At 39.4% G+C, this 9,207-nt stretch overlaps 1 long non-coding RNA gene across 1 annotated transcript in view; it reads left to right on the top strand.

The window, feature by feature from the left end:
- Nucleotides 1–794: 794 nt before the first annotated feature.
- Nucleotides 795–9,207, top strand: part of LOC147846592 (uncharacterized) — an 83,113-nt gene continuing 74,700 nt past the window's right edge. The window contains exon 1 of the long non-coding RNA XR_015479227.1: nt 795–908. This is a non-coding gene — a long non-coding RNA (uncharacterized LOC147846592). The remainder of the gene's footprint in view (nt 909–9,207) is intronic.

Here is a 9,207-nt window from a genome sequence, read left to right as displayed (position 1 = left end):
TACAGCACTAGGTGTCGCTGCAGCACAACAGTTTCTTTCAGACAAAAAGATGAAACATTTTTTCCCCAATTTTTTTTATTTGACTTAATTATTCAAAACACACAATTGTATTTACCAATACTTTTCTTTTTAGTTCACTGATGTTCTATAACAGTTTACACTCAGGTTTAGCCACCTCCAAAGGATCAACATATGAACATACTGTAAGTTATACTGTACAGTTCATAACCATTGAGATCGAGACTGGGAAGAGAAACACTCAGAGCGGGAAAGCAGCTGTGTTAAACGTCTGTTTAATAATATTGTGATATTACAGATTATATTTAAATGAATATCAAATGTAAATCTGTGGGGCTCTATTTATCATTGGATGTGAAATATTCCTACATCAAATCCAAAACTTTTTTTAATTAATGGTTAATATTATTATTATTTATTATTGTTATATGGTAAATTAGTGAAATGTTGGAGTTTTCAATCGTGCTCACACTTTCAAAACAAGCAGATTTTTGTCAGTTAAGTTGCGTTAAACTCCATTATCATGCGGACTTTTAGTGTGTCAAATTTACTGCATTTCTCCCGCCAAATTTTACTGACTTAAAAACTGACCAATTTATTCAGAGCTAAACAGCTGACACTCGGTAATGTTGTTTTCTTAGTTGCTCAGAACGGACAGAAACCAATATCAGGACAGAAGTGTTGAGCGTAGGCACTTTTTTTGGGGGGGGGAATGGTGGATAATATTATATTTTATATGGATCTCCTCACAACACCCTGAGTCACGTGAGGATGACGTCCTTCGAGAGGAAGTTGGCGGGAACGCGAGGAGGAATTGGTTTCTTGGGGAAGGTGTTTGCATAGCTCTCAGTGCTGCGCTCGTCTGTTCGGATGGATCAAAATCAACACAGGTAAACAGCAGTTCAGCGTTTCATATGTCTAGTTGTCTAACAACCATCTGGATGCAAAATCTTAATTTTAAGGAAAATGTACACTCCTTGCCATGTCTACGGGTTTCCCGCGAAATTTACATTTAAATCGTCACCGCGGGTTTTTCCCAGGCAAATAAAGGTTTTAAGTAGTCCATCAATTTAATTTGACTGAAGTATTCTGTCTGTCTTGATAAGATTAAGAGAGTCACTGAGGCTTGATTTCCTTTATGAAAACAAACTGTGTATAAATCATTCTACCCTAACAAAAGTAAACAATGATTTTAATATAGTAAAATGTATTAAGCATATTTTCCCTTTGTCTTTTTTTTTTTTGGCAAACTTTGACAATAGGTCTTGCCATTACTTAAAATCATCACTGCAAGTTTCCCCCTAACAAGTTAAAGGTTTTAAAAGTCGTGGACGCCTCTCTCTCTCTTCTGCCGCCCCAGACGCGGATATAACTGAGGGCGCGGATGGTGAGGGTAGTGTTGGGGATGCCGCTCTCTCTATTCTGCCGCCCTCTCTATTCTGCCGCCCCAGACGCGGATATAACTGAGAGCGCGGATGGTGAGGGTAGTGTTGGGGATGCCGCTCTCTCTATTCTACAACCCCAGACGCGGATATAACTGAGGGCGCGGATGGTGAGGGTAGTGTTGGGGATGCCGCTCTCTCTATTCTGCCGCCCTCTCTATTCTGCCGCCCCACACGCGGATATAACTGAGGGCGCGGATGGTGAGGGTAGTGTTGGGGATGCCGCTCTCTCTATTCTGCCGCCCTAGACGCGGATATAACTGAGGGCGCGGATGGTGAGGGTAGTTTTGGGGATGCCGCTCTCTCTATTCTGCCGCCCTCTCTATTCTGCCGCTCTCTCTATTCTGCCGCCCCAGACGCGGATATAACTGAGAGCGCAGGTGGCGTGGGTAGTTTCAGGGAGGCTGCTCTCTCTATTCTGCCGCCCTAGGCGGTCGCCTTTATAGACGCGCTGGCCCTGGCTGTGGTGCTGTCCCAATTCTTAGGGGCTAAATTTTGAAGTCCTTCCCGTTAACCCTCGGTTGTAAGGGGGTAGTGGTACAAAAATTAGAATTGGGATAGGGCCTAATTATCTTCCTTACAATAACATCTGTTTTTAATGTTTTTTTTATGTTTTAATTGGACCATTAGGAAAACAATCCTTACCATTAAGCCATGTGTAAGTCTGAAATTTCATTCGTAATATTCTAAAAAATGTCTTAAAAAGTCTTAAATTTGACTTGATGAAACCTGTGGAAACCCTGGTACAAATAAAATCAAACACCAATGTAACAACAAATTACCCTTGCTTTTTCTGCACTAACCACACTTTAACCTCAGTATTTGTGAAACCCAGGTTATACAAATTATCAATCCACCAAAACATTGGCGTTCATGGTTAAACAGTGTATAATCTTTAACAAGATCTTGTAACATATGTATTTTGGGTATTGTAGTCGATTTTTTGGTTAGTTGGGTCAGTTTTGGTATACGACCTGGCAACCCTGCGTACAGTGAATTCAGGCATCATGCGTGTTTGGAAGAGCAGAAGGGTTGTAAATGATGACATTTTGGAGTGAATTAACCCATGGATCAAGCTGCTTCTGTCTAAAAGCCTCTGTGGAAAATGACTAAAATCAGAGCTGTTCTGCAATACAGTTACCATGGCAATCTGCAAGGAAAATCTATATTATGCTTTCAGAAGCGTGGAGCGTTTAAACACACAGCTGCATTCATGGCTCACGGCGTTTCTTTCCCAGTCTCGAGCCTTTACAGTGACCGTCTCTCTAGCGCTCTTTTCTCGTCTTTTGTTCTTCTCCTTATTGGAAATTGATTGTCTTCTACCATCACAAAGACACATGGTTCTGATTGATTCTCTGGTACCAGAGGAAGGAGGAGGATTCGCCCGCAGGGGTTTCGGATCTCCACACACTGGGAGATTTCGAACAATGCCTGTTGTTTACGTGTGTGTGAGATGTCTGCATCTTAAACCAAATAGGAATGGACAGATAAAAAAGTGAATCTTAAAAAAACCAGGCAAGAACGTGTCCAGCTCGTGTAACACTCAGAATCTGAAGAGATGTCAAATCAAATGCACGACAATTCTTATATTTAAAATCATGAGAACAGATATTTTGTATTATAAGCGATGTTTCTTTTCGCATCATAGTACAGTTTATATCAATTCAAAACATTTACATTATCAACAATAACTTGAATATACACTCTACAAAATGCTGAGTTGTCGTAACCCCACACTGAGTAAAATATGGCCAACTTAACATTGGGGTAATTCTTTAATTACATTTACATTATCATTTTTAACTCAACAGTTGGGTGTCTATGTTTGACTCACCATTGGGTTACAACAGGGATGTCAAACTCAAGCTGCGTCCCAAATGGCACACTATACACTCATGCACTATGATATGTATGTAGTGTCGTCCCAAATGGCACACTAATGTTTTTTTCTAAGCGGAAATTCAAACCGTTTCCCTGATGACGTTTGACGGTTGCCAAATCAGTGAAATAAATGAGCAAACTATCAGATAATCCCATCGGGAGGCGCTATAATCACTCTAGTAGGAGAATTTTGCTTTCAACATCCAAAATAAATAAAGTTATCCAACATGTGCGCCCGATAGCTCCGCCCCTTCCGCTAGTGAGCAAACCTGTGGTCGTTGAGTGCGTGAAGTGTCCATCATTACACACTTCATTATACTGGCTGAATGAGTGCATCATCCGGGTAATTCAAGTGCACTTATTATTGTTAGAGTTTTCGATCTGAACACACTACTTGCACAATTTATACTAAATGGCGTAGAATAGTGCATAAGTATGCGATTTGGGACGCAGCTTCAGTTCCTGGAGGGCCACAGCTCTGCACAGTTTAGTTCCAACCCTAATTAAACACACCTGATCAAACTAATTGAGTCCTTCAGGCTTGTTAGAAACCTGCAGGTAAGTGTGTTGAAGAAGAGTTGGAACTAAACTGTGCAGGGTTGTGGCCCTCCAGGAATTGAGTTTGACATCCCTGAGTTACAACATCCCACTATATTTTAGAATGCATTATTATTTTTAGAAATGCACTCAAATATAATGGGTAGTTGTAACCCTTTATTGGGTTAAATGTGGACAAACTCAGCAATTTGGGTTAAAAAGTATAATTTAAAAAAAGGAATCCAACATTACATTTGTCTATGTTTGACCCAGCATTGGGTTACAACATGCCAGTATATTTTAAAATGCATTACTATTTTTAGTTAATATACTGGGTTGCTGTAACCCAACAATGGATTAAATATAGCCATTTATGTTAAAAGGTAATTTAGTAAAAAAATAACCCAACATTGCGTTTATCTATATTTGACCCAACATTGAGTTACAACAACCCAGCATTATTAGAATGTATGATGATTTGTGCTGATGCGAAAAGCAGTACCTATAAGAACACCTCTGCTTTCTTAATGCAAACATTTTATTATTAGGTCAAATATGAGTCAGACATTACTTTGTAATATTCACGTATCAATGTCGGGTTGTTTTAACCCATTGTTAGGTAATATATAGACAAGTAAAACCAAAATTGGGTTAATTTTTTCAATTAAATTTGAATGACACATTTTAACCCAATTGTTGTCCCTGGAATGATATGCAGGGTTGTTTGAACCCAACATTGGGTCAAATATGGATTAACTCAACCATTGGTTTAAATATAGAAAAACCCAGCCATTAGGTTAAAATGTGTCAATTTCTATTTATTTTTTTAATAACCCAACTCTTGTCTATATTTAACTCAACATTGAGTTTCAACAACCCAGCATTTTTAGAATGTATGATTTGTGCTATGAAGCTTTATTTTGTTAATGCAAATATTTTGGGGGTAAAATATGAGGCAGACATTTATTTTTATTGTTCACCTAATAAAATATTGGGTTGTTTTAACCCAATGTTGGGTAACATATGGACAAAAAATAAACAAAAATGGGTTTATGTTTTCAATGAAATTTAAAAAACACATTTTAACTCGACTGTTGTCTTTGTCCATATTTGACTCAACATTTTAGTAAGTAAATGCTGGGTTGTTGAAACCCAACATGGGTCAAATATGGATAAACTCAACCATTGGGTTAAATATATAAAAACTCCGCCATTTGGGTTTAAAGGTGTCATTAAAGTTAAATTTTGTAAAAAAAAAATAACTCAACATTGTGTTTGTCTTTATTTGACCCAACATTGAGTTACAACAACCCAGCGGAGTGCGCGACGTGTCTAATTAGCGAGAAGGGATCCGGTGGTGATGGGTGAGAAGAGTGCGCGACTTATTTAAGGACCGGGAGGGAAACATGCAATTTCCGGGAGATTATCCCTCGCTTGCGGGCATCCATGGAGTCTCTATACATTTGCAGGAGACTTTGGATGTCTGAATATAACGTAACAACTATAGTGAGACACGATCCAGTGGTACATCCTTGATAAACTGTCCAACCTGCACTGCTCACTGGAGCTCAGATGTCACTAGCGCATGCCACATGTCAGTGTGTGTGGCTGTGTTTGTGTGTGACCCAACGTTGAGTTGCAACAACACAGTATATTTTGAAGTGCATTACTAAAAAAATAAATAAAATAATAATGCACTCTTAAATATGCTGGGTTGCTGTAACCCAGTGCTGGGTCAAACAGAGACAAACCCAACAGTTTTCGAATGCATCATGCTTGTACTATGATGCAAAAAGAAACATTTCTCATAAGAACTGCTCAGTGTTGCGAGTGTTTTTGGGGGTAAAATATGAGCCAGACATTTCTTTGTAATATACACTTATTAATGCTGGGTTATTTGAACCCAATGTTGGGTCAAATATGGATAAACTCAACCACTGGGTTAAAAAAGCATCATTAAAATTTTATTAAAACTATCCATAGTTAAATTAATGTTGGGTTAAATCGACCTAAAATAGACAAAATAATAAATCAGGCGTGTCAACACATTTTAATTCAATCCCTGATCCAACACGCATACCTGTAGGTCTTAAACAAGCCTCGATTAGTTTGATCAGGTGTGTTTAATTAGGGTTGAAACTAAACTGTGCGGAGCTGCGGCCCTCCAGGAACTGAGTTTCAGAATTTCACAATCTCACGGCAATTCGGAACTTTTTGATTGAGTGGCTTATTCGTATGAATTCGTACGATCTAATTCGTACAATTTAGTACGATTTGCTCATCCCCCAATCACTCTAGTAGGAGAATTTTGCTTTCACCATCCAAAATAAATAAAGTTATCCAACATGTGCGCCCGATAGCTCCGCCCCTTCCGCTACGTGAGCAAACCTGCGGTCGTTGAGTGCGTGAAGTGTCCATCATTACACACTTCGTTTCATCGGCTGAATAAGTGCATCATCCGGGTAATTCAAGTGCACTTATTATTGTTAGAGTTTTCGGTGTGAACACACTACTTGCACTATTTGTACTACAAAATAGCGTAGAATAGTGCATAAGTATGCGATTTGGGATGCAGCTTCAGTTCCTGGAGGGCCACAGCTGGGCACAGTTTAGTTCCAACCCTAATTAAACACACCTGATCAAACTAATTGAGTCCTTCAGGCTTGTTAGAAATCTGCAGGTAAGTGTGTTGTAGCAGAGTTGGAAATAAACTGTGCAGAGCTTCGACCCTTCAGGAATTGAGTTTGACATCCCTGAGTTACAACATCCCACTGTATTTTCAGAATTTCACAATCTCACGGCAATTCGTAGCTTTTTGATTTAGTGGCTTATTTGTATGAATTCGTACGATCTTATTCGCACAGTGTAGTATGATTTGCTCATCCCCCAATGATGGTTAGGTTTAGGGGTGGGGTTATGTGCCACGCCTCCTTTTTAAAATCGTACAATTTTTGTACGACGTAACTCGTACGAATTAGCCACTAAACTGGCAAAACGTAAAATACATTTCCTCATAAGATCAGGCTGAGTTTGACACCTGTACATTAAATAAATTAAACAGCCCTGCATTGGGCGAATCCCACCTCTCCCTGACCGCGACGTACGAGTCGTCCTGTCTCTGAACAGTTAGATTAATATCCATGCATAAAAGAATCACCAGCGTTTCCCAACAACCGAAGAGCTGGTTTCATTTTCATTTTTTTTTTTCCATTTTTTTTTTTTTTTTTTTTTTTTAATATCAGGATCACTTGAACACGCACAACAAACACTAATCGAACCCAAATGCATTTTCCTATGGGCTGAAACATGGCTCAGTAAATGAAACTAAGAGAGGGAGAAAGAAACCCAACAATAAAATGAACAAATCAAGTATACAGCAGTATGCCTCATGATAATACTTTGGTCTCTAAAGCTCATTTTTGGTGTTTCTCAAAGGAACTATAACTACTACACAAGCTTTGGGTAATTTCAGGCAATCTTGACTCCACGGTCAAAGGTTTCATACTGTTCTAGTTGCCACTTAAATGTTCATTATAAGCGCTGACCTCGACTTTACATCAAATCAAAAACCCGAACGTTTGCTTCTGAGGGAGCATGCCGAAATGAACAGGAAGAAATTACTCAACAGGACAGTACAGAACAGTAAAAAGCTTCAAGTCACAATATTTCCAAAACTATTATTTCGCAGTATTGTCGTCTACTATCATCGTTATTGTTTCATCAGATTACCTTTACATTACAAGCGTTTGAGGTATATCAGAATTTCTCATTGTCGACACGTGCCTGCCAGCGTGAAATGACATGATTGGTCGTGTGGATGTGACCGATGGAGGCCTGTGATTGGACGACCGCTGACAGTGCAGGTATACCTCAGGAGTTTTTTTACGTGATCCTCACAAAGCACACACACACACTTCCAGAATACTGTAAATTACACAAAAATAGCTCTGGCGGAAGTGTGTGTGCGAATCCAGAGGCGTTCGGAGGAGTTAAACGTCACTAACTGCTCCTGCCACACTTCATAGAGAAATAAATACACGTAAATAAAGCGATAAATAAATGCAGCAAATAGAAAAACGACCACCTTTCGTAAAAAACAAAGTGCTTCTTTGTCAGGATGGAAACAGAGTCTGTGGATTCCCTCGTTTGTATGCTAAATATCGAAAATAAAATGTATGCATGTGTGCTGAAATGTGTGTGTGTGTGTGAGAGTGTGTGTGTGAGTGTGTACAGAGTAATTCCACCCGTGGTTGAAGGAAAAAGGCACTCAACTTGTCCTGCATAGTTGCCACTTCCTTCACCGTGGCATAATGCAGTCTGACTACTCTGTGCGTGTGTGTGTACGTGTGCATGTGTGCGTGTCAAACCTCAACGTCTAGGAAAGAACGTTGTCATAATGTTCTCTTAACATTGACAGAATGTTCGTTGCTGATAAAACGCTTTCAAAATTAAATTTGGATACAGAAACATTCTCACAGCAAGAAGGTCGCCGGTTCGAGCCTTGGCTGGGTTAGGTGGCATTTCTGTGTGGAGTTTGCATGTTGTCCCCGTGTTGGCGTGGGTTTCCTCCTGGTGCTCCGATTTGCACAAGTCCAAACACATGCACAACAGGGGAATTGGATAAGCTAAATTGTCTAAAGTGTATGTGTGTGAATAGGTGTGTATGGGTGTTTCCCAGTACTGGGTTGGGAATGTGTTTGGACTGTGGGGGAACCAGTGACCAATGTTTGGACTTGAACCAGTGTCCTTCTTGCTATGAGGCCACAGTGCTAACCACTAAGCCACCGTGTCACCCTTATACCGAAAAGTTTTAAGGAAATCTTACTTGCTATAGAATGTTCAAAAGTAGCATTCCTATATTGTTAGCAAATCGAATGTTCCCTTAACACTCCTTAAGCTGTAAAAACACTCTGAGAACATTTTTATAACAACATCCTTAGAATATTTTGGTTAACTGTGAGTCTTAAAGGGTCAGTTCACACAAAAAATGAAAATTATGTCATTTACTCACCCTCAATTAATTCCAAAACTCTTTGAGTTTCTTTTTTAGCTGAACATAAAGGAAGATATTTGAAAGCAACTGATGGTGCCAGAAACACTACATGTGCCAATAGCTATCAGCCATTCAACATTCTTCAAAATATCTTCCTTTGTGTAGAGTTTGAAACTACTTGAGTGTGGGTAAATGATGGGTTAATGGATATCATTATTGTGTGTACTGTCCCTTTTATTAAGCCTTGCAGTCTTAAATAACTTTGGCTGCGTCCGAAATCGCCAACTACTCAGTAGGTACTGCCTTTGAGTTTAAACGTACTACTCGGCTGTTAGA

The sequence above is a fragment of the Danio rerio genome, chromosome 2 (assembly GCF_052040795.2).
Source record: "Danio rerio strain M-AB ecotype USA chromosome 2, GRCz13ab, whole genome shotgun sequence".
Lineage (NCBI taxonomy): Eukaryota > Metazoa > Chordata > Actinopteri > Cypriniformes > Danionidae > Danio > Danio rerio.
This window is presented reverse-complemented; position numbering and strand designations above follow the sequence as displayed.